The sequence below is a fragment of the Pteropus vampyrus genome, unplaced genomic scaffold (assembly GCF_000151845.1).
Source record: "Pteropus vampyrus isolate Shadow unplaced genomic scaffold, Pvam_2.0 Scaffold1000002911, whole genome shotgun sequence".
Lineage (NCBI taxonomy): Eukaryota > Metazoa > Chordata > Mammalia > Chiroptera > Pteropodidae > Pteropus > Pteropus vampyrus.
This window is the reverse complement of record NW_011917313.1, coordinates 17,427-43,315: the sequence shown is the minus strand read 5'-3', so window position 1 is coordinate 43,315 and position 25,889 is coordinate 17,427. Positions and strand designations below refer to the sequence as shown.

The 25,889-nt window shown below is 37.4% G+C and overlaps 1 long non-coding RNA gene and 1 other non-coding gene across 2 annotated transcripts; one reads left to right on the top strand and one right to left on the bottom strand.

Annotated features, from left to right (window-relative positions):
* Positions 1-6,653: 6,653 nt before the first annotated feature.
* TRNAV-CAC lies at positions 6,654-6,727 on the bottom strand. The gene has a single exon. It is a non-coding gene; the product is annotated as a tRNA-Val (tRNA).
* Positions 6,728-23,268: 16,541 nt separating this feature from the next.
* LOC111735529 lies at positions 23,269-25,612 on the top strand. Its single transcript, XR_002778827.1, has 4 exons — positions 23,269-23,406; positions 23,735-23,804; positions 23,985-24,124; positions 25,576-25,612. It is a non-coding gene; the product is annotated as an uncharacterized LOC111735529 (long non-coding RNA).
* Positions 25,613-25,889: the final 277 nt, after the last annotated feature.

The window sequence follows — 25,889 nt, the reverse complement described above, 5'->3', positions numbered from 1 at the left end:
TCTATATCCTTTTCTTAATTAAGTTTACTGGGGTAACATTGGTTAATACAATTATATAATTTTCAGGTGTACATTATAATTTGAAATCTATATATTCTATTATACATTTACCACCCAAAGTCTAGTTTCCTTCAGCTACCATATATTTGATCCTCTTTACCCACTTCACTCCCCATCCGCCTATACCCCCTTTACCCCATCTATCTCCCTGCTCCTCCCCATCCCACTAGTAACCACTAGTCTATAGTCCTCTGGTAACCACTAGTCTATAGTTTATGTCCATGAGTCTCTGTTTGATTGTCCTGCTCATTTGTTGCTTTTAGATTTATATCCTACATATTAGTGATATCGTGATTTTCAACTTTTTCTGTCTGACTTATTTCGCTTAACATATTATCTCTAGTTCCATCCATGTTGTCGAAAATGGCAATATTTTATCTCTTCTTATGGCTGAGTAATATTTCATTGTTTATATGTACCACAGTTTCTTTATCCAATCTATCATAGGATACTTCAGTCGCCTCCATGTCCTGGCCGATGTGAATAATGCTGTTATGAACATCAGTGTGCAAATATCTTTTTGGATATGGGTTTTCAAGTCTTTGGGGTAAATACCCAGTAGAGGAATTGCTGGATCATATGGTAGATCACTTCTCAGTTTTTTGAAGAACCTCCATACTGTTTTCCATAGTGGCTGTACTAATTTGCTGTCTCACCAGCAGTGTATGAGGGTTCCTTTTTCTCCACATCCTCTTCAACATTTGTTTATTATTTGTCCTGTTGATTATAGCTATTCTAAAGGTGCAAGATGATATCTGATTTTGGTTTTCCTTTGCATTTCCCTAATAGCTAGTGATGTTGAGTATCTTTTCATATATTTGTTGGCCATCTGTTTGTCCTCTAGGGAGAAGTATCTGCTCAGGTACACTTCTCATTTTTTGATTGGATCATTTGTTTTTGTTGTTGTTGTTGTTGTTATTGAGTTGTATGAGTTCTTCGTACATTTTGGATATTAGACCCTTATCAGAGGTGTTGCTTGCAAATATATTTTCCCATTCAAATGGTTCTCTCTTTACCTTGTTGACCATTTCTTTTGCTGAGCAGAAGTGTTTTAGTTTGATGTAGTCCCATTCATTTATTTTAGCTTTTATTTCCCTTGCTTTTGAGGTCAAATTCATAAAATTCTCTCTCAGTCCAAGGTCCTTGAGTTTCGTTCCTATGTTTTCTTCTATGCATTTCATTGTTTTGGGTCTTATATTCAGTCCCTTAATCCATTTTGAGTTAATTTTGGTGTGTGGTGATAGACAAGTCTAGTTTCATTCTTTTGCAGGTGGCTTTTCAATTTTCCCAGCACCATTTATTGAAGAGGCTTTCCTTTCTCCACTGTATGTTTTAGTTTTTGTCAATTTTTTTTTGTCTATATAAATAAAGGTTTACTTCTGGACTCTCGATTTTGTGCCACTGGTCCATGTGTCTTTTTTGTTGCCAATTTCATGCCGTTTTGATTACTGTTGCTTTGTAGTATAATTTGAAGTTGGGCAGAATGATGCCTTCAGCCTCGTTCTTTTTTCTCAGAATGGCTTTGGCAATTTAAGGCCTTTTGTGCTTCCATACAAATCTGATGATTTTTTGTCCTAGTTATTTAAAAAAACGTCAATAGGATTTTGATAGGGATTGCATTAAATCTGTACAGTGCTTTAGGTAATATGTTCATTTTAACTACGTTGATTCTTCAGTTCCAAGAACATGGAATACCTGTCCACTTCTTTCTATCTTCTTAAAATTTCTTTTAATAGGGTCTTGTAGTTTTCATTATATAGATCCTTCACTTTTTCATTAGATTAATTCCTAAGTATTTTATTCTTTTTGTTGCAATTCAAAAGGAATTATTTTTCCACTTCTTTTTCTGACACTTCATTATTAGAGTATAGTTTGAATGTTGATTTTATATCCAGAGATTTTACCGTATTTGCTTATTGTTTTGAGTAGTGTTCTTGTGAAATCTTTAGGGTTTTCTATATAGAGAATCATGTCATCTGCAAATAGTTATAGTTTGACTTCTTCTTTTCCTATTTGGATGGCTTTTATATCTTTCTCTTGTCTGATTGCACTCGCTAGGCCATCCAATGTTGTATTGAATAACAGTGGTGATAGTGGACAGCCTCGCCTTGTTCCTGATCTTAGTGGGAAGGTTTTTAGTTTTTCGCCATTAAGCATAATGTTGGCTGAATGTCACAGATGGCCTTTATTATGTTAAGGTACTTTTCTTCTATTCAGATTTTGCGAAGCGTTTTGATCATAAATGGATGCTGTATCTTGTTGAAGGCTTTTTCTGCATCTATTGATATGATCATATGATTCTTATTTTTTAATTTGTTTATGTAGTGTATCACATTTATTGATTTGTGCATATCGAACCATCCCTGTGTCTCTGGGATGAAGCCCACTTGATTGCGGTGTATAACCTTTTTAATATGTTGCTGTATTCAGTTCGCCAGTATCTTATTTAGGATTTTTGCATCTGTGTTCATGAGAGCTATTGGTCTATAGTTTTTGTGTGTGTGTTATCATTTCTAGGTTTTGTTATAAAAGTCATATGGGCCTCATAAAATGTGTTGGGAATTTTGCCTAATCTTCAATTTTTCGGAAGAATTTGAGGAGAATAGATATTAAATCTTCTTTGAATGCTTGAGAGAATTCACTGGTGAAGCCATCTGGTCCTGGACTTTTACTTTTTGGTAGGTTTTTGATGATTGTTTCAATTTCCATACTGCTGATCAGTCTATTTATATTTTCCAGTTCTTCTTTATTCAGTCTAGTAAGGTTGTATTTTTTAAGTACTGGTCCATTTCTTCTAAGTTATTAAATTTGGTGTTATATATTTTTTCATAGTATTCTTGTATAATCTTATGTATTTCTGCAGTGTCTATTGCAATTTCCCCTCTTTCATCCCTGATTTTGTGTATTTGTGTCCTTTCTCTTTTTTACTTTAGTGACTCTAGCCAGGGGTTTGTCAATTTTATTAACCTTCTCAAAGAACCAGCTCTGTTGCATTTTTTCTCTATTGTTTTCTTTTGTTTTCAATTTTATTTCTGCTCTAATTTTGATGATTTCTTTCCTTCTGCTGACTTTAGGCTTCATTTGTTCTTCCTTTTCTAGTTTTTTTTTAAAGATGAAGCGTTAGGTTGTTTATTTTGGCTTGTTCTTGTTTTTGGAGAGAGGCCTGTAATGATATGAATTTTCCTCTTATGACTGCTTTTGCTGTGTCCCCAAAGTTTTAATATGTTGTACTATCGTTATTGATCATTTTTATGTATCTCTTGATCTCTCTTTTTATTTCTTCTCTGACCTAGTTATTCTTCGGTAGCATGTTGTTTAATCTCTGTGTGTTTGTGGTTCTTCCTGATTTCTTTCTGCAGTTGGCCTCTAGTTCCAAAGCATCATGATCAGAGAATATGTTTGATATGATTTCAATCCTCTTATATTTGTTAAGGCTATCTCTGTGTCCCAGATATGGTTGATTCTTGAGAATGTTCCCTGTGCACTAGAGAAGAATGTATAAGCAGCTGTTTTGGGATGGACAGCTCTGTAAATGTCAATTATGTTCAGTTGGTCTAACATGTCATTTAAAGATGTTATTGCCTTATTGATTTTCTGTTTGGATGATCTGTCCATGTCTAACAGTGGGGTATTTAGGTCCCTTACTATGATAGTGTTTTGGTCTGTTTCTCTCTTTAGTTCTGTTAGTAATTGCTTTATATATTTCTGGGCTCCCTGATTGGGAGCATAGCTATTAATAAGTGTTATGTCTTCTTGGTGCATGAGTGTCCCTCAGTACCTTTCTTTACTTTTTTTTTGGAAGTCTTTCATCTGATATTAGTGCTGCGACTGCCTACTTTTCTCTGAATGCCATTTGCTCGAAATTTCATTTTCCACCCTTTCACTTTGAGTATATATTTGTCTTTGGAGCTGACATGTGTCTGCTAGAGGTTGCGTGTGGTTTGGTTTTGTTTTTTGATCCATTCTGCAACTCTGTGCCTTTATATCGGTGAGTTAAATCCATTTACATTTAGAGTGATTATTGAAATATGAGGTCTTCTTATATCCATTTTATCTTCTGTTTTCTGGTAGCTTGGTGTTTCCATTGCTTCCTTGTCCTTGTGTTTCTATTTTCATCTTTTCGGTTGCTTTTTGTGGTTTTTCCCTCTGGTCTTTCTTGGTTTATATTATATACTTCATTTCTGAATTTCTGTGTGTGGTTACCATTATGAATATGTAAAGGATAATTTTATATATATATATATATATATATATATATATATATATATATATATCTCTATTGCCTTTTGTGAATTTAAATTTTTGAATCCCCCCTTTTCAGTCATTGTTATCTCAACTTGTTCTTCTGCACATGCCTTATCTCTATTCCCTTTTGTGAATTTAAATTTTTGAATCCCCCCTTTTCAGTCATTGTTATCTCAACTTGTTCTTATGTATGCTGAACATTCATTACTATCTTGTTATATCAATTTTTTTATTATTATTTAAGCTTATAACGCCCCATTTTTAGTAAGAGTTGCACTCTTCTGCTTCTATTTGTCTGATAGCGACCTTACTCCTAACTATGTGTTTTTTTTTTTTTCTCATTTTGTTTTAGGTGAACTGATGTCTTTCAGTATTTCCTGTAGTTCAGGCCTCTGGGTTGAGATAATTGGGTGTTCTGTTGACCTTGAATTCCAAACTCAGCTCATTCTTTATATTTGGGACATTCTCATTAACTACTTGTCTGAAAATGCTTTCTAACCTCTGTTCCTTTTCCTTGGCTTTGATAATGTCTATTATTCTTATGTTTCCTGTCCTGATGGTTTCAGTTAGTTCTTGAATTTCTCTTTCATTATTTTTCATTCTTCAGTTTCTTTCTTCTTCCTTCTGACTTTTTTTTAGATTTCTGTCTTCAATATCACCGATCCTTTCCTCCATTTGGTCGACTCTATTTCCCAAGCTTGCTATTTCATTTTTCAAATCTTGCAGTGTATTCTTCATCTCCAGAAGTTCTATTGGGTTCTTTTGGAGGGTTTCAATATCCTTGCTATATCATCTAGTTGTTTTTCATTTCCTGAAATTGTTGATTTGAGTTGTATTGGATCACATTGAGATTTTTCAGAAGTACCATCCTGAATTCTCTGTCATTTAAGTTGTATATTTCTATGTCTGTAAGTTTATCTTCTGGAGATTTTTCTTTTTCTTCTTGAGATGCCTCATCATCTTGGTTTTTCATGGTGTTAAATAGGCTATTTCTCCACCTGGACATTAATGGAAATGTATTCTGCTTCCCCCCTGCCCCAGAAAGATTTGTTATATAAAGGTCTCTCTTTAGCCAGCTGCAAATAAAGTATTTTTCTTTTGGTTTCCAGTTGGTAGCATCTAAGCCTCTTGGATCTCTGCTTTATATAAAGCCTTAATAAAGCATTTTTATTTTCTGACCAATATTTTATCACACTTGCTACCCTCAGTTTTGATCTTTGTCAGGGTTAGCAACAGTTTCAGGAGTGTTTGCTCAGATTACTCTGGGCTCCACTATGATCAGTCTTGGAAGGTATTGGGGCAGGGACCCTCTGATTTGGGGGTTGGGGGCTGTGGCTTAGCCTTGGTTTTGCAACCAGAGTTGGTAAAAATCAACTGTTGTTTCTCTGTTGGTCCGTTTCTCTGTTTTCTGACCTGATGACTGGGCCCTGCTGCCAGTTGTGTAGAACTCACAACTCTCCCAAGCAGAGCTGTTCAGGAAACTCACCACACCTTCTCTCCTCCCCCTCTTCCTACAGATAGTTCCAGCGGCTGCGAGAGGCAGCTGTTTATTTCTCCCAGCCCATCTCCCGACACCCGGGGTTCTGATCTGTGGTAGCTGTTTTGCACAGATCACACACTCAGATGTGCTGGTGTGTAGTTTGGGTGTGTTTTGTTGAGTTTCAGATGTTCAGCTTATTGTTGTTTCAAGGGGAGTGATCTGGGGATGTCTCTCACTCCGTCATATTTCTCCAGCCTCCTAAGTCAGATTTCTTGACTTCAGGCTGTTCTCTTACAAGTTTCCCCTTCACCTCCACAGAAGGCCTTGTTTAAGATCACAGCTTTGGATCTCTTATGTTGCTTGCTAAAAGTAGGTTGTGAGGTAGCTGGCACATTAGGAAAGAGCATTTTCCTTTTTTCAGTCTATTGTTTGCTCCAGCTCCTACCTATCACCTCAGGTAACTGTGGAGAAACAAATGCTTGTTATTGTTTTGACATACATGCCCAGGAATAAACTTTTTGTTTTGCGCAAGCTCCAAGTCAGGCCAAAACAGACATTCAAGCATGTAGGGTCTTCCATAGGTTCTGGAACAGATCAAATAATGATAATCATCTTAAATTGGTAGTCTGTGGGATCTGAGCCTGGCCTGCTCCCTCGTGGGGCTGTGAGTTTTCTGGTTTCACTGTGAATGTTGGCTTTTAGGTTTTTATTCCTCTCCCCTTTTTAATTCCCCCCGTCACCCAACTTCTACCCTTGACCTATGGATGTTGCCATTTCCCCTTAAGAACTGGACCTCTGAAGTCAAAGTGTCTCCTCCCACATGCTCACGGTGTGCACCCGGGGCCTGGTGCACCTGGGATATGGTCCGTGGCTCCACCTGGGGTGCAAACCCAGGACCTTCTGCGTGTGAAGCAGACATGATTACCACTACACTATGGAGCCACTCCTGATTGTTGGCTTTTAGATTTCAAGGCATGTGTGGAATGCTGAGCAGGGCATGGGGCTGAGAGAGAGTGACACTCTAATGAGCTCACCATCTCTATTGAAATTCAGCCACTTTTCTTGAATCCATTTCCCTGAATTACTGTATAGTTTTTTTTTTTTCCTCCAAAGGCTTTAGGTAACTATTTCGTTTACCTCAACTGTTACTCCTTTAGTCTGCTGGTAATATACAGTTTTGCCCTTAGATATTATGGGCAAAAATCCAGGGAAGGTGAAAAAAAGCAATTCCAGACAGTGCATGTCAGCATACACAACCACACTTCCTGAGGAATCGGGTTCTTTCTGCCCCCTCTGCAGCAGTTACCTGTTCCAGAGTGTGCTCAGCTTTCTTCAAGGCACCACTAAGTTGGGAAGCAGAAGATGGGCCCAAGTGATGATACTCACTGAGATTCATCTTGTATTTCTTGATTAAATTTTCCATGGTTCCTGTGAACTTTCGGTTAACTTCGAGAGTTCTAAAATATTTGATTCTGACCATTTTGAGTCTATTCATTGCTGTCTGGTGGGATGCCCCTTAGTTTTCCCCACTCCACAATTTTCACCGATACCACTCTGCTCCTTAAATCTTACTTGCTTTAAATCACACCTGCAGTAAAGGAACTTCTCTACTTTCCATGCTCTCATCGTCTTAGCAAGTATTTTGGTTTATCCTGAATCTGTGGCTCTGACTTCTTGGCAGTAGTTTGAGATTGATTTAGTGCCCTTTGCAAGATTCTCTCTTCTCTTTCCCACAGTTCTCAGTCTGCCCTCGCTTGTCACAGAGCCTGCTGGGTCACAAGGAGCATGAGGACTCTTGACTGGATTTGTCATGATTCCTACTTCTCACTTTTCAGCACTGTCCTCCTTGGAGGTGCACACAACGTGTGGTCATTTTTGTAGTTTTTTTTCTTGTGTGTGTGTTAATTCAGGCAAAAATTTTGGAAAACACACATCTTTGGAAATTGGTCACATCCCTTTCCATAGTTTTTTTTTTTTCATAAAGAGGTCATAATAATGTGTATTAGTGTTGAGATATGAATAAGGCCCACATTTTAAGCCTATATTTGAGAGATTACCTGAATTTATCTATTTATAAAATCATTAAGTATATGTCGATATAGGCATACTCTACTATTGAAAAGGTTGCTTTAAGCCCCTTCACATTTATGAAAGACTTACATTGGTACCTCTTTGAACAAATAAAATCCAGAGAGAATTTTTGATTTTTTAAAGAAAAGTGAAAACTCTAGTAGTGTTCAGAGTGTATTCTGCAGGACTGGCTCCAGAGGCAGTGGTACCCTGAGCAGCAAGAGTTGCTCCAACAAGCTCCTTCCTCAAGAATCACATTCGCATCTCAGCATCAAGCCGGCTTCACTTGGAACTGTGTCTGTGATCGTCTGTGCTTAATCTCCGTGGAGTCTGTGCATCCGTTAGCAAGATGCATCTTCAGGTAATTGCTTCTTTGCTTTACATTGTCTGGGCTTTGGGAAGGTTTCCTAAGAACATTCTACTTTAACATAGTGGAGACACCTGTATATTTAGAGATGGGGAGAAGGACTTGCATAGTTGACAATTGTCTTCATAGAAATGCGGTTTCTTCAAACCGAGAAAAAAATAATGCTTTTTGTTTTAATTTATGCACTGCAGAACACATTTGATTTTATTTGTCTGTGAAATGTTTTGTGGCACAGAAATGGTAGGAATGTGTGATGATGATACATCAAATCAATAACAGAAGCTTGGTTTTATTCAATGAGTTTACTTTGATCCTTTTACTTTGACATTTTTACTGTTGACTGTATTGGACGCAGGTCATTTTGCCCTATAGATCTTGTATTCAAACAAAGAGAATAGTAATATGTGGAATGAGAGTCAGTGTTTAAAATGAAACATTCACTCTGTAAACCAGCAGCCGGACCCCACAGTGTGGATTGAGAAGTCACACTGAAAGTCATGTCATGCTCTGTCACAATGGCTCTGTGCTGATATGTGTCTTGTTCCTGGTCCTAACTGCCACTTTCTGTGCTGAGTGTGTGAAAGCACATAGCAGGGAGACAAGTTCTTGATTTCACTCCTCAGACGGGGAACGTTCTTTGCAGCTGCAGCTGTGTGTTCACATGGCCTGTTGAGTGCTATCCCTTCAAATGAGCCAATTCCTTTTTCTCAAAATAATTTATCATTTTAATTTTCTTTCTAGTATTTGTCATGTAAAGTTATAAATATATCATTTTCTATTACTTTCAGCACCCTCACTTCTCATACAGATATTTATTGGGAAATATGGACTGTCTATTCGATGCCATTTTCACCTTGTCGAAACTTATGAGAATTATTAATTTCAGAACTTGAAGTGACTCCAAAACTGTGGAGATGGGTAGGGAGGCATTTCACACAATGAAGGGGTCCTAACATTGTTTTTAATGTGTCCTCTCTGATCCTGAAGTATTTACTGTATTCCTTATATTTGGGAAACATTGCTTCCACTCAGGTTTCTAGTTTTCCAAATCCTATCATAAAATGTGTATGTAGATTTCAGTTTGTGAAGGGAAAAACACATTTACTTTTATACTGTTAGTGTTGTCCAAATTTCTGATTTTACAGAGATAACAATTTTTATGTTGTCATGCAACCTATTGACCTCACCAGAGGTAAGAATGTTGAAAATGTAGTGTTGTTGTTCTTTTTGCACTTAAGTATCCAATTAATAACAAATCTTTCGATATGCCATTATAGATAGAGAAATAGATAAATGAACTGATGGGAGCTAATAGATAATCAAGTATATAGAAATTTGGTTCCATATAGAGGAAAATGTACACATGCAAGGAGAAAAATTCACATAAATGGATAATTACCTAATTTTTCACATAGAATTGCAGCTTTGACAAAGAAGGTGTCTCCATTAATAATGATTTATCATACCACATGATTGATTCAGATCTGACTCTTCTTCTAGAGCTCATTCTATAATGAGGCATCTGTCTCATTTTTGAAGTGTTTGTATTTATGAGGAGGAAAATACATGACATGATATTGATTCACATTTTTGAGAATAAAAGACATTTTAATAGATAATGCCCCTTATTCATAAATCTGGTGTTCATCTTATTTGCACATGTAGCTCTTGATCATGAGTTAGGCAACTGGATCTTAGTAGAGAAAAATTCTCCAGTTACGTGTGGGGTGACCTCACCAACAGCATTTTTGACACTTTTATCTGGTTTCTTAAAACTGGGATTAGATTAAAGTAAAGTAGTTGTCTTTAGACCAAACAGACGTCTGTCATAGAACAATGGCCTGGGAATTTGGACTCTCTGATCTTGAGTGCATATCTGAGTCATTTTAAGTTGTGAGATCTAAGTTTATGCATTTCACCAATAATTAACTTTCCTTAGTATTTATACCACACAATCTAATACATTAAATACTTCAGCACTTCCAAAAAGATGTATGTCTGGTTTTGATTTCTATCTTTATTTCCTGGTGGAGAAATAGAGGCACAGAGGAGAATATGCTCAGGTTCATGAGCCCCTAAGTAGAACAGTCAAGATGGTGCAATGCATGGAGTCTCAGTGCTAGTGCTCTGGGCTACTGACCCATCCTTATTTCTCAGCCATGAAATCTTTATTACCGTGCAAAGGATTCCCAGCATCGGCACATTTGCCTGGGACTTCTTGAGTCTATAGAGAACCTAAATACTGTTCACGTGAGAAAGTAGCTTAGTGGTCACATCGCGTAGGGCTATATTGATGCACCATGTCACAGATTTTGTCATAGTCATTGGTGACACAAGCACATAAGAAGCTCAAGTGCTTTTTGTCAGTTTACAAATTCTGAGATTCGGTGGACATCACTTGAGACACATGAACAAACCCTGTCAGTTCTCGGTCACCCCTTAGCATGGATCCCAGATCTGATGAAAATAAGTAAGATTCTTAGTGGTATTATATGGCATTATGAGTACGTGCCCAAGAAGTGCTGAAGGCCCATGAGGTACACATCCAAGGGACAACAAAAAGAACTCAAGGTACCACTTAGTTATGAGCCTCATATGCCACCCTCTTGCCATTTTCTGTACAGATGGGCTATAGAGCCTCAGTACTCGGCAGAATCTGCTCCCCGTTGTGCCTTTTCCCATGGAGTGTCTGGACTGAACATTGATAGCCACCCTCAAAACAAACACCAGCAAATGGCAAGAAAAAGTAAACTAAGGAAAATTACTTAATGATTTATAGTGGTTGTTTGTAAAGATATGAATTTCAATATTTTCTACTAGTCAGTAATTGATTATTTAATTGAGAAACTTAATGAATATATACAGTTAAATAATAAGCCTAATATTGAAACCATAATTTGCATATAATAAGGGTACACTCAAGGATTGAACAGGTCAATTGCCATATATCAGTCAAATTTCCACTCTGTGTCTTTTATGCATTTTCTACTTAGTACTGCTTTTTTGCCTAGCTCACAGTTTCAATAATCTCTTCTAAATGGGGCAGATACTTGGATAATAGAAGTAAACTTGAGAGATTGTGATAGATGTAGGATTATAAAATAATGATGGCTTTGGTTTGAGACCTGAATTACCTAGTTATTGAAGAATCTTTGGGGTGCTTTGAGAGATAGTGCTATTTTTGAGAATAGGGAGGTAATTCTCTCTTGAGAAATATGGAGATATCCTTAAAGCAGGGACATTGTTCTCTCTATGTTCCATGGGGGACTCTGGGACAGAGATATGGGATCTCTGAGAACAGGATTTGGCTCTCTCATGAAGGACTATAGTCTCTCAGAGAACAGGCAGGGCTTCACAGAAAGGCGTGGGCTGCTGAGAGAGACGATCTGCTGGCTCCCTACTTTAGCACATCATAAATCAAAGAAAATCCAGCAAGTTCAACAGGGCAAGTGTCTGAAAATACACTCAACCACACCAGTGATTAGTAAAATGCATATTAAATTACAACATTTCACTCTTACACCTACAGAGAACAGAAAAACACCAGCCAGGGCTGGTGAGGATGTGGAAGAACTAGACCTGTTTCATGTTGCTATGGGAATGTATATGAGTTCAGCCACTTTGGTAATTTTTCTCCACTGTGCTTTACAGTTATCTGTACCTATGTCACAGCAATCCTACTCCTACCACTTATGTCCAATCACAAGAATGAGACAGGGGTGCTCTTGTCCCCCGGAGGCCTGTACACAGTCACTCACGGCAGCATCATTCTGAGTAAACACCACGGGAAATGCTCCACTGTATGCAAATGTAGAGGGAGTGAATTTACTGGCCGTGTACTTACAATGTGATGTACAGATATCACAATTCAAATAACAATCTTTAGCTTCACTAACTACACAGGAAAAATTCATATAATATTCAGTAATAATATCCACTGAGACACAAGAGTTTCCTCTGGATATTTTCATGTATATAACATTAAAAAGAGAGAAACCTTCAACATGGTGGTCACTGTCAGAACACTGGGTACTTCTTGGGGCTATAGACTGGCAAGTAGAAAAATAAAGTGGCATCTTTATTTTTCTACATCTGGGCGTCAATGTGGGTTGATCGTGTGTCACATAATCAATCTGATAGATATTCCAAGTGCACAAATCCCAGCTTTGACTCAGATGACACTTCTGGGAAATTGGTGAGTAATGGGATCAACTGATTGAACTGAGAATAAATTATTCCTAATTTCCCTCTGGTCTGTTATCAGCAAGATGTCGAAAGCTGTCTGTATTGGGAATGTATTTCTCATGATCTTTCTTCATGAATTTCCATATAGGAAAAGCAAAAATCTACCCAGGGAAGTGTGTCCACAAGGTTGCCTCCATAAGAAAAATCAAGGTTCAACCAACAGATCAGTCCATGGAAGGTACTGTGGAAATTCGATCATTAATTTGTTGGAAAGATGTGTTTATATTTATAAGAAGCTATCAAATTATACACATTAAAAAATATAAAGTAAGCATTTAGAAAGAATAAGAAAAAATGCCAAAAACAATATGGTATTTCACAAAGAAAATGTTAGGCTCAGTTGCCTTCTTTGATTTTCTATTGACTACTTAAAATGAAAATAAGATCAGTCTTGTACATGTACAAGTGCTTGTTATAGAGTGAACACACCCTGAGTTGTTCATCTGATTAAGAGTCTCGATGCCACCCAAACAATGGATGTTAAGAGAAAGGGATTACACAGGCCCAACGCTTCTGAAAATAAATGCCAAATCTGAGACCAATACCAGCAATTTTGGATCCGGGCATTTTTAGGAGACAAAGTGGGATTTCATGGTAGGGCTTTGATAGTGCTCATGTAGAGAGAACACTGGCTGTTTGAGTTTTGCCTGAGCAAGTGTTGAGAATGGATCTTGCCATCTGGCTAGTGGAATGGACATTTGGGAACAGAGGGGAGGAGGCCTTGGGGATCCTCTGGGAGTGACCTGGGATAGGTGTAATAGGATTTGTCTATTTAAATGTCCTCCCAAGAGATGAGACTCTGTCTCCTGACTCCAGAGTTTAGAGACAGACAAGGAGTCTGTAGAATAGAAAATAAACTTTGGTGAGGGTTGGATGAGCAGGGAAGATGCACACATTCAGACAGAGTGCAATCACTGCCCATTTGTTGCCGGGCCTCACTCCAGGCAGAATAGGTAATTGCTCTGAACGATAGTCAAGGAGACAGGGGAGGTTGCTGATTTAATTCATTAAACTTCCAAAGAACCAGCCCATGTGGTTACTCCCTCAGTTCCTTCACATTAACTGCTATTTCTGTCAATTGTCTGACATGACAGCAGGATCTGTCAGTTACAGGGGAATTGATTGCTGCACAGCTGTCATGTGGGGGTAGGTTTTGAATGTTCGAGGCTCTAAGTCATCTTGGGAAAGAAGAAGAGCACTAGTCATTTGGTGTTGTTACATTATATTTATTAATTATATCACCTCTAGACAGGTGATAATGTGAGGATAATCTGGAAGGAAAGTCACTCATGTACACTCACCAAGCTCCCTCATAGTATCTTGCATTGATGTTCTTATCTCAGACATCTGCTACAGGACACCCACTGTGCCTTCTATAAGTTTGGTGTAGGAGAGTTTGAGAAAGTGCATGGAATGTGATCTAGAGGTCACAGTTGTTCTGGGGTCCCTGTTCTTTTGGGGGAACTTTTCCAGTCCCAGATCAATCTCAAATCACTACTGTGACCCTGCAATATGTACTTAACCTCTCTGAATGTCTTACCCTCAAGCATAATAAGCCTCAGCCTCTACTCTGCTCAGCCCATGGGGCAGATGTGGGATCACAGGAGATGATAACAGATACTCTCCGTGAGCTGTAGAGCACCACATCCACATGAAGGATGAAGAGAAACACTCTTTACTGCACTGCAGTGATCCCAATCCCAGTGCCTCTGTGCATCCAACCACCACCAAGTATGCAGCTTATTCTTCCAGATATTACACAATTAAATACTTATAGATCACTTAGGAAGGAATATTTCTCTATGCTAAGTATTTACTCGTATTAATCATTTTAGCCTCACAAAATACTATATGTTGGCTTTGTTAAAATTTGAATGACAATAAAGAGAATTGAGGACAAAGGCCAACATGAATTTCTCAGGTTCGTGTGACTTCTATGTAAAATTTGAACCCAGGTCATCAGACATCAGCACCAATGGTCTCACCTACTAGGCTCTGATACTTTCAGTATGGTCTCATCTAAATAGAAGTTTGTATGACATAATCAATCTGGTAGGTGTTTTAAGTGCACATTAAACTCCATGATCTTCCTGAATCCCAGCTTTGACTCAGATGACACTTCTGGAAAATCGGCGAGTAATGGGATCAACTGATTGAACTGAGAATAAAACAGACCCTCTGGTCTGTTACCAGCAAGATGTCTAAAGCTGTCTGTATTGGGAATGAATTTCTCTAGATCTTTCTTCATGCATTTCCATTTAGGAAAAGCAAAAGTCCACCCAAAGAAGTGTGTCCACAGGATTGCCTACATAAAAATAAAAAATAATAAAAAAAAGAGAGAAATTAAGGTCCACCCAGCAGATCAGTCCATGGAAGGTACTGTGGAAATTCAATCATTATTTTTTTTTAAAGTTTAATAATTGTAGCTCATTCAGTTTCCCATAAGTGAGAGAAAAGTATGAAAAGATAATTTGTCTTATTCCCTCTGTGCTTTTCTCTTTTGCCATCTTTCTTCCACCCTGAAGGATGGCTCATCATTTCCAACCCCCTACATACACTCTAGTCCCTCATTTACATTGAACAAAGCTTCCTGAAGAATTCATGAGCAGCAACCAGCAATGCACTGCCAGTTGTCCTGTGTCCTCCTAGTTCTATCTGACACCCTGACTGAAGCACCTTCTTTAGAATGAAGGCCAGTTGTTCAATAACTCTTCGCTTATATGTGTTGTATAAAAAAATGTTGCTTTCGTGGCTTCTTCTTTTTCGGTCAAGTTCAGATATGAGAATCTGACATTGTGCAGTACTCATGATGTACGTGGTGCCCCTGATGTTGTGAGTTAGTGATGAATGAGAGTCTATCACCAGTTGATACCTGATACAAGAGGACATTTTGAAATGACAGCATCCAAATGTAAAGTGCAGCATAGTGAATAGAGTCAATAAATATTGTCAAACTGTATGGTGTCAGGTGTTTCCTAGACTTATCTGGGTGATTACTTTGTAAGGTATACAAATATTTAATCCCTAGTTTCTCCATCTGAAACAAATGTAATGTTGTATGCAACTGTAATTGAAAATTTTAAACCATTTTCTTTAACTATAAGGTTTAGCCACGGGCATGGAATTATGAGTGCTTAACATGAAGGTTTGGGAACATCGGTTTCAGCCTGAACTTTCTATGCAAAGTGAAGATATATCATGGAACTAGGGCTCCTTATCTTTTCCAGTGAAATTAATCATAGAGTTCTAAATTGAGGGAAGGACATTAGTGGACATTGAATTCGACTTTCTTTTTCTTAGATATAAAAATTGAGGCCACAGCTATGACAAACATAGTTTTGTACTCATAATTATGAAAGCTCTGATTCTTATTTCTTCCTCTTTACACCGTACCAGTCTCCAGTGTCATCCTGATGACAGTCTATCAGTTTGTTTATGGAATATAAGAATTGTACCTCTTCTGACATGTTAATGCATGGTCTCAAAAAGTTTCACCTCACATCACACGAAAGAAATATCAGATTAAGGCATCCATATATTACCACAGAGTTTATCACTTGCATTCATTGAGACATTAGTCATATAAAAAGCAAAACAGACTCAGAATGGACGAACTCTCAGAGTTGATATGGAGAAAGATTCTGTCCAGTGGGCCCTGAGCAGCCCAGGAGACCTGAGGTCAGTGAACTATAAAGAAACAGACTGAAAGGACGTAGTACTTCTTCTTCTCCTTCTTCTCCTTCTTCTCCTTCTTCTCCTTCTTCTCCTTCTTCTCCTTCTTCTTCTTCTTCTTCTTCTTCTTCTTCTTCTTCTTCTTCTTCTTCTTCTTCTTCTTCTTCTTCTTCTTCTTCTTCTTCTTCTTCTTCTTCTTCTTCTTCTTCTTCTTCTTCTTCTTCTTCTTCTTCTTCTTCTCCTTCACAATTTTCCAACAAGTCCTATGTTATCATGCCAATTTGTAAAGCATTTAATTTTTAAATCAAAACACCAAAACCTACCAAAAGTATGTAAAATGTAAATGTACAGTCAATAATGTGTCACAAAATGAGCACCATGTAACCATTAGTCTTGTCAAGAGAATGAAATCACCCGCAGAAAAATGTGGCTCTCCAATCCACTTCTTTCTGAGGATAAGCACCATGACTACTATCACTGCAGTCCAGAGTTCCCCTGGTTTGGATTGTTACCATCAAAATAATTCAACATGTACTCCTAAGTGCTTTATTTTGCTCATATATATTTTTTGAGATTCACCTATGTTTTGAGTGAAGCAAGTATTCATTTCCTTTTCTTTTTCTGTATGGTGTTCCACACTAGTCGTATGTCAGAAGGTGTCCACTCTGATGTGGGTGGACATCTGGATGTTACAGGCTGTGGCTATCACAGATGATGTTGCCTTGAGCAATTACGACTCTATTTCTCTGTTCATGTGGGCCCTGATCCCTGTTGAGTGTTTTGCTAGTAGTGTGCATCTCTTTCATTTTTATTTATAGGTCCTGGGATTCCTGGGACCTGTAGACTTTATGGCAATACTGCCAGCCATCGTATAGTTGGCAACAAACAGGTAAGTGAAAAATGGAAACCATTATCTCTGCCAGAGTGAGAATGTGAATGTTTATTTCGCTATGGCAGCAAATGCATCTTTGCTGATTTGTACAACAAAATATTATCTCAATTTTAGTTGCAGTCAGAAACGATTCCTGATTCTATTTTAAGTGTGTAAATATACAGTGCACACACGTATACACGTTGTCTATCTTTTTATGAGATATTATGTGTGTCTATGGCAGAATGCAGAAAAATGCAGATTTTGGAGTATCTTTCTGGCTCTGCCACTTAACATCATCGTAATCATTCACATATGACTTGACTATCCATCAGATGATAATAAAATGTGTACTAAGTTATGGGTCCACTGTCAGAATCATATAAAATAAGTGAAGTGCTTTGAAGAAGGCTTAGTACACGAATATTTAATATGTGCTGAGGGCTATTGTGATACATGCATATCACAACAATTATTGTGGATCATGTGTATTTAATCCTAAGTTGCTCTTATGGTGGTAATTTTCAGATGAGGAACACGTGTGCTGAGTTTATTATCTCTGTTCCTTGCCCATGTTACTTAGAGTTGTAAAGAGATCATTAGGATTCAGACGCCAGTGTTCCTCATTCAAAGCTCATTCTTGATGTCTATGTGATTTTGTTTTATTTAAAGAGAATATCTTGAGCAGCAAATACAGATACATGTTTCCACTTCCAAAAGTTTCTCTGAGAAAAATAATTAATGATTTAACATTTTTTTCAGAAGTTTAATAAAACAGTTAAAATGAGCTAGTCTCAGGTCTGTATATTTTATAACATAATTAATAGTCTGTTTATTTTTCTCAATTCGATAGCATGACTAGAAATCTATTTCTCGAATAAAACTCATGGAAAACTTCATCCTGTGTCAGTGTCCAAAATCTGGGACTCAATGGTGAGATGCTACTTCAGGATCATGGAGAGCATCCCTGAGCTCCACTCCTCTCCTTTCTTGAACCAACAGATATTTACAGCTCTCTGTGCTTGGGTCATGTTAAGGTCAAGTTTAGGCATTTGTTTTTTTTTGTTCTTATTCAAGCATGCAGATGGAATGATAATTAAGAATTAGTGGACTGAATTTCTCATCTTTTCCAAAAGTCAGCTTTTGGTCTTTCCTTTGCAGGAGGCCTTCTGGACTCTACTCATTGAGCTGTGGTTGGCCATAGTCATAGGATCTCAGAGTTCACCTACGACACAGGAGATTGTCTGCCCTCCAGTGACTGTCCTGATTTCATCTGTGGAGTGTACTATCTCCCTGTACGTGGCCATCGTTGCATTTTGGTGTTTATCCCAGCTGTCCTGGAATGTTCCCTGGTCTCTAAACTCATTCCTGTTGTACATGTGAGTAATGAGCAAAGGATGTATTTTTTTTTAAAGTAAGTTTCTGTGCCTGCTAATACTATTAACTAGTGAATAAGTCCAAGGATGATGAATTCTTTGCTTGGCTAGAGCTAGAAGAAAGCAAAGAGATTATCACCTAGTTATTCGGCTGAACGATAACTTGCACCAAGTATTGTAGAGCTCCAGTGTATTAATAAATACAGAATTAGGGAATGGGTGTTCTACTCAAATAACTCCACAGTGCATTTTGGAGGTAAATCTACATCTTCATGATAGGATACCAGGAAGAGAATAATATGTGTTGCCTAAGGGACTGAGAAAGACTTCACAACAGAGCTGCCATCTGAGCTGGATCTGATTTGGGGCAAGTAGTATTCCTTCTATTTCATGAACGGTGGCACAGAGATAGTAAGAGAAAGAGAATTAAAACAGTGATGTGCATGTGTATGATTTTTAGGTTGGCAAAATATTTAATATGAATAATAAGCAGGGTTGATGAGAATGTCAGGAACTGAGCAATTCTTCCAAGTTGTTGGTGAGAGTATTAAAAGTCTCATATCCAGCAAGTCTACAATCTTACTGCTGCATGCCTCCTATATCAGATTCCTTGTCCAAGTATGAAAATGCACATTAGTAAATTTATACATATCCTGCATTATCAATATAGTGTGTATATAAATATGTATACTATAATATATGTAAATATGTTGAATTCTATATATTGATATAAATTTAAATATAAATTATATATGTACATATTATATACATAATGTATGTCTATAATTTATGTCCAGATTGGTTTCTAATAAAATAATGAGAGAAACATCACTAGAGAAATAAACAGACATTAGAACGTAGAGTACTATGTATCGATTCAAAAATACGAGTGAAATATAGTATTTACTTTGAAAAATGATCACGATATATTTAAGGCGAAACTCACTGGCAGAATACTATAATATTATTAATATCACTTTTGGAAAAGAATGCACATGTACGCATTGTCATATATGCCAAGCAGAGTCAAAGTCTTAATACACGTACACTGGAACATTTCAACAATAGCAACATGTGGGGAAGCACAATAGCAGCCCAGCTATTAATAATTGTATTATTTTAAGAAAAAATACTGTTTATATACTATTATTGTTGATGCATTATAGCATGGATAGTATGTATGTATGTATGTATGTATGTATGTATGTATGTATTATTTATTTATTTTACACTTACCAATCAAATTTAGAAGCAAAGACTATTCACATATTTCTTGGAAGAGTTGGCAGCAGATTTTGTGTGGATGGAGAAACTGAAGAAGATGGTGTTCAGAGTGCTTTTTCAGAAATACACATTAATAGAATTCGTAACTAGACATTCATATTAAATATTGCGTGTTGAATGACAGAAAACTAGAAAATTTACATAGTTTTCAAATATATATATTTCCCACTCATACCTATAGAAATACACACACACACACACACACACACACACTTTTTAATCCAATTATACAGGAAAAAGCATTCTATGACGTCACAGTGAGACAATTTGTTTAATTTGTGTTTATGTATCATTAATACACTGCTAAACATAGCCTTTCGAAATAAAGTGTAAATAAGTTATTTTAGATAAAGTCACAAATAGGGTTATGGACCTACTGCAGCAGTGCAGTAAAGAGAAATTCCAGGATGAGGGGTTTTAGCGGGACTAAAGGGCACCTGGTTCAAGTCTGAACACAGATTCAAAGAGCATGAAGCAGAGAGTTTTCCTGAAGTAAGTGGAGTTAGAGTAAAAAATGCTAAGCTGAAGAAACTGCAGAAGCTGTGATTATGAATCTATGTGAGAAGGTGCAGGATGTGTCTGTTACGATTGTGGTATGTGACAATACCAATTACAAATTCTAGTAATATACACACAAAGAAGAAATTCATGGACCAAGTACGTGGCCAGTTAAGATGAGCCATAATTTTGAGCATGTGCCAGATTAATTGTTTTTAAATGTGATACGTGAAACCATTTCCTTAGAAAGGCCAGAGGTGATATTTCTTCACTGCATCCAATCACTTGTCTTGGAACTCTTATGGGAAGAAAAGATATGCAATGATAATAGCAAATAGAATGTTAGATAAACATACACAGAAAGCATGAAAATGAAATTATTTTTATAGAAAAAATGAAATTCTACACAACAGTTTAAAATAATGGAAGTACAAAAATATTATTATAAAATAAAAATAAAATGGAAATGAAGCACTGACAGAATTTGGGAGGTGTGATGGAGAAGACATGTATTTGGTTATCAATTATCAGACTTCACAAATAGTACAAACATATAGATATATCTAAACATAATAAATCCAGAATTAGGGCTTAAGAGGAAATTTTACAAGTTATAAATGTGAGCACTAGGCACACTAAACAATAATGATGGAGCTAAAGAGAAACGGGTGATACAGACAATGTGAAGGTACATTTTATGTGCCCAAAGTCTTCAACATTAATGGAATATCAATGCAGAGGGAGAGAGAGATTTCAAGCCAGTTATTTAGAGTTTGAATTTAATATGAGAATTAGAAACAAAAATAATTGAAAATGCTCAGTGTGTTAGGTGAGTGTGTGTGATAAGAAACTTTTGTTTGTATTCTGCACTATTCAGTGCCATTTGATTTGTTGCAAAACACCATACACAAGTGTGTCATCATATAACTTAAATAGTCCCCATGACTAACTGACTTGTCTCTGGTCTCTGTGCAGCTGGGTCACCTGTGCTGGGCCCTTCTGAACAGTACAGAGGAACAAATCAATTTAGATGCGGAAGAGAAAATGCAAGATGAAACTTATGGTGCTGTTGAAGCAGGTATATCTGATTGTCATATAGAAACTGTCTTGGTTTAGCGACTTTCTCTGCTGCTTTTTTCAGCTTCAGAGAAAGCTATTAGATGTGTAACACATAAACCTTGAAAACATATCCTCTTCAACAACCAAGAAAATTTGTTCGATATCCAATCCATCTGTTCATCAGCCTATCCGTCAGTCTGGCTGTCTATCTTTTTGTCATCCAACCACAGATTTGTTTGCGGGCTCTAAGGTGGAATTGAATTCCAAGGCTCCTGCTTCTAGTCTCCTATCAAGTGTTCAACACACTAATCTTATCTCTAGTGACAAAGCATCCAGCTCACTTTCTTCTCCATCCTAATTTATCACTTATCTTCAAGTACACCCTCCATTTCTGTCAAGCAGATTTTGTCACTTTCCCACCCATATAAAAACCTCACTAGAATGGATCAACCACCACCTGAGACAAAAGAATGTACTTTCTTTAACATTTAGTTTAAATCTTACTTTATAAAAATGTAACCATCAGCCTCTCCCATGGCTCTGTTTTCCAGTATTATTTTGAAAGCACTGGCTACTTCTAGTAACTCGGAAGGTTTTCTTGTACTCTACACTAATTGTTTTATTGAATTGGGGTTGCTTTTGCTTTTTAAATTGAAGGCAGAATATATGCTTTCTACTTCTATGGTTTTATAACTTCCATGCTCGTAAGAGTGGCTTATAACACTCCTTTCGGATGCTTAAACTTAGCCTGGTCGTGGCATTAAGTTGAAAGGATTCCCATGGAATGAATGGCAGATAAGTTCATTTCTACTTGATGGAAATATTTCAATACTATTGAATTGGTGTATCCATTGTAATTTTATTATTTTTCTATAATACTATTAGAATCTGGTGTGTGTGTATCTGTGTGTGTGCACACACTCCTGTGTTCTGTGTGAGAAAGTTGAAAACTTATGAATATTACACCAGTGACTTGAAGAACACCTCTCTCTTTTAGAGATGAGAACCCTGAGAATCACAGAAGTCAGATAATGACATAAAAGAATTTGGGATTTAAGTCCTGAATTTACTTATAAGCACATTTCTCCCCAGCAGGCATGACTCCATTTCTCATGTATGATTAAACTCTACTAGGAGACACTCAAACTCTTTGAAATGTTTCTCTAGTAGTTTCTTGAGTATGTTGTGTTTTCCTGGTAGGTTACTGAGCAGAGATGCCTATCTGACAAGGACAAGTGTCAAGTGAAGGCCACTTTCCTCGTACGTGTTTACGAGCTGCTGCCCGAGTTACTCGTCGTGACACCAGATATTCCCAGCTGTGTCCTGTACACAGGCAAGATCCACATCCCTTTTCTCTACATTTATCATTCCGAAGAGTGTTTGAACATGTATTAAACAATTTTAATGAAAAATAAGTTCCATGTAGAAGTAAAACCGAATTTCCACGTAAATGAACAAGCCCTGCAGGAATTCAGAGGCAGGAATCTGTGGCTATTTGATACTCTGTTCATCTAATTCTTTTATGCCCCCCGCTTGTATCTCATAGACGTTTGCATTTGTGTGTGCTCTTGTGGAGAGTGGCTCAGAGTAAGGCAGAGGGCATGAGAAGATGAGGTAGAATTGGGCAAATTCGGGTGGGTGACCTCTGGTGGCAGCTCGATGATTTCGCTGACTGAGGAGGTCATGAACAAACACTGGGGAGCCTTGGATGCTCTGAGGCAGGTTTAGAATTCAGACAAATTTGACTGCTTTGGAATCAGCATGTTTGAATTACTTTGTCTTTGTCAGTTGGGAGTAAGCAGTAGTGTTGAAAATGTTTCTAAAAGTCAACCTTTTTTATTTTAAAGGGAAGAAATTAGAATCCTTTTTAGCCAATCTATGCTGCTGATTATCATTGGGCGAATCCCTGGGGCACCACTGGATAAAAATATAGAAGATAATTTTTAAATGAAAATAATTGGATGTGCTTAGTGTTCTGTATGCTTATTCATCACTATTTGATATTTATTTTGATAATTTCATTTATTAAAACAACATCAAGGTTTTATGAAACTTCCAGAGAAATGAGACATCATTATATTGACGCAGGAATCCTTACTGTCCATCACAAAAGACACCTCTTACTTGTGGGAGAATAATCCTGGGTGAAATGTGACTGTTCAATGGACTGACTTCCTGGGTGAGTGAGTGTTTTCTTTCTGGAGGCCTGTGTTCCTGGGAGAACTTATTTCCTTGCTGTTTATCTGAGGAATGGGATCGGCTCCCTCTCTGTTTGCTCTAAAGCACTAGCTGACCTCAGCCCAAGCAGACTCTGCCCTTTGGTCAGGGCCGGGGTAGCTACATGTTGGATATGAGACAGTTATGGATAGTTTTCGGGGCATAGATGGGACAGACTCATGGCATGAGTATTCTATAGTGATCAATCATTCAAAGTTAACTCTCCAAGACTGGGACAAATGCCATTGTCTTGTTGAACCTACAACTTACTCTGTGTTTACTGATTGCAGGTGGGGCCTGTTCGGCTCTGATCGCTGACTCCTCTTCTCAGAGAAGGTGGTCTGGTCGTATATCATGAAGGTATGTACACTGTTACACGAAGTTGGATGCCCTATGTCTACAAAATGCTGGAGCTGGAACTGGTGCCCAATTGTGAGAAAACATTGATTCTGGGACAGCATCGAAGGGCAGTCTGTAGGTGGGCCAGGCAGAAAGGTGTTGATAAAAACATCATAACCAATATGCCTTTTCCATTCCCAGGACAGCGAGGACTGATGCTGTAGCTCATGTTGGCCTCTCTTCTGAGCTCCCTGACCACCATCATCAATAGCACCAGCACAGACCTTTAATCAAGGACTGCAAGCGAGTATCACCGAGACAAAGCTCCTTAGAGCTTGGAGGTGAGAATCCCGGCTTCTACCTGGAATTCCTCTGGACATGTGCAGATGTAGTTGTGAGCTAAAGCCCTCTTTCCATGGGATACAAGAAAATAAATCGTAGTGTTGTAGAGTGAGCAAGGGGTATTAGAGATCATTTAGTTTTTCTGTGTCTTTATGGAGATGCAATGATTGGGATATATTCAAAGGAAAGATTTGCTCTTCATTCTTTCCAATTCCCCTGGTTGTCTCGTATTTCTTCCTTTCTAATATTCCCCCAACTACATCTTCACAAAGCTTTATCAGTTTTTTGTTGTTTTGTTTTGAAGGACATAGAGTTCTTACCTTTTAATGTGGGTTAGTGAACTGTCTATAAAGTTTCTGTGCATATCACATGGAAGAGATAAGAGGTGAAGCCATCCACACACTCCACAGATGAGTTCATCAATGCTGTCATTCAAGAGAGGCCACATTAAAAAGGGACAATCTCAAGGAAGAGACTAATTTGAGAAGGTGGCTGCTAAGATAGTCATGTCAACAAGGGGACCCTGAGCAGTCGGAGGCCTCTTAAGTCAGGTAGACAGTGCTGGAGGGAAGGCAAGCAAAAGAAATAATTGACAAAATGGTCTTCTTTTCCACATTCCTAATTTTCAAGAAAATCCTTACTGTTATCATTTCACGAACTTTTAAAACACCAAAGTATAATACATTGTAGAAAACATAGAAAATGTAAGTGTACAGCTCAGTGATTTATCCCCAGAAGACCACCTATGTAAATGCGAGTCAGGTCAAAAAATGGAAATTGCTGGCACCTAGAATCTCCCCTTGGCTTCCTTCTTTTCAAAATCAACCAGTGTAACTTCTCACAATTTAACCATTTCTAGTTTTGGGACAATTATTAACAAAGTAACCCTTTATACATTCCTTGATGTCTAGGTTATTTAGCACATGATCGATTTCTGACATTCAGTGGCATTGCTGTTTTTTAACTGTGGTTCATTCAGTTTCTTGTATTCTAATTTTTCATTGTGTAACATGTGACCATTTATATTCTCTGTTGATGGACATTTGGCTGGAGCATTTCAGCTTGTGTCAGATGGTGCATGTGGACATACATTTGTACGAGGAATATTGCTAGAAATGTACATTTCCTTCAATGTCAGTGTTTTTTTTTTTAATTTAATATTTCAGACTAGAATGGAATATGGTAGGGATCTAATTAGAAAAGTGGTTTGATTTTGAGTATTGCAAAATTAATGACATTGATGGATTGGTAATTAATTCTTAATGTGTAAAAGTGGTAATATTTTTAAATTAAAATTATAAAAGTGAAATTGGTTAATAAAATTCCATAAATTTCAAGTGTAAATTCACTAAGACATCTTATGTATAAATATTGAATTTTTTTTTCACATTTCTTGTTTTGGAAATAGCTTTAAATATTTTCTGTAATGAAATCATGTTTTTATTTTGAGCTTCACACGGATGTTTGATTATTATCCTCCTCAGTCTGGCTCATCGGAGTCAGAAAGCTCTTCTCCCTTTAATCTGGAATCTGCCCATTCTCATTGACTCCTTCATCAAGTGGGGTCAGTTGTGTCCCCAGGTAGGACACTCTCAGTATATTTCAGAAGTTCAATGCTTGTGAAAAGCAGTCTTCAAGGAGCCTGCTGGCGTTTCTGTGAAATTAGTGATTGAGAAGAACTGACAGCCTGTTTAAAGATTGTGAATTGTTGATGATCGTAGTAATGGTTTCAGTAGATGAAACACTTGTATTTGGAACATTGCA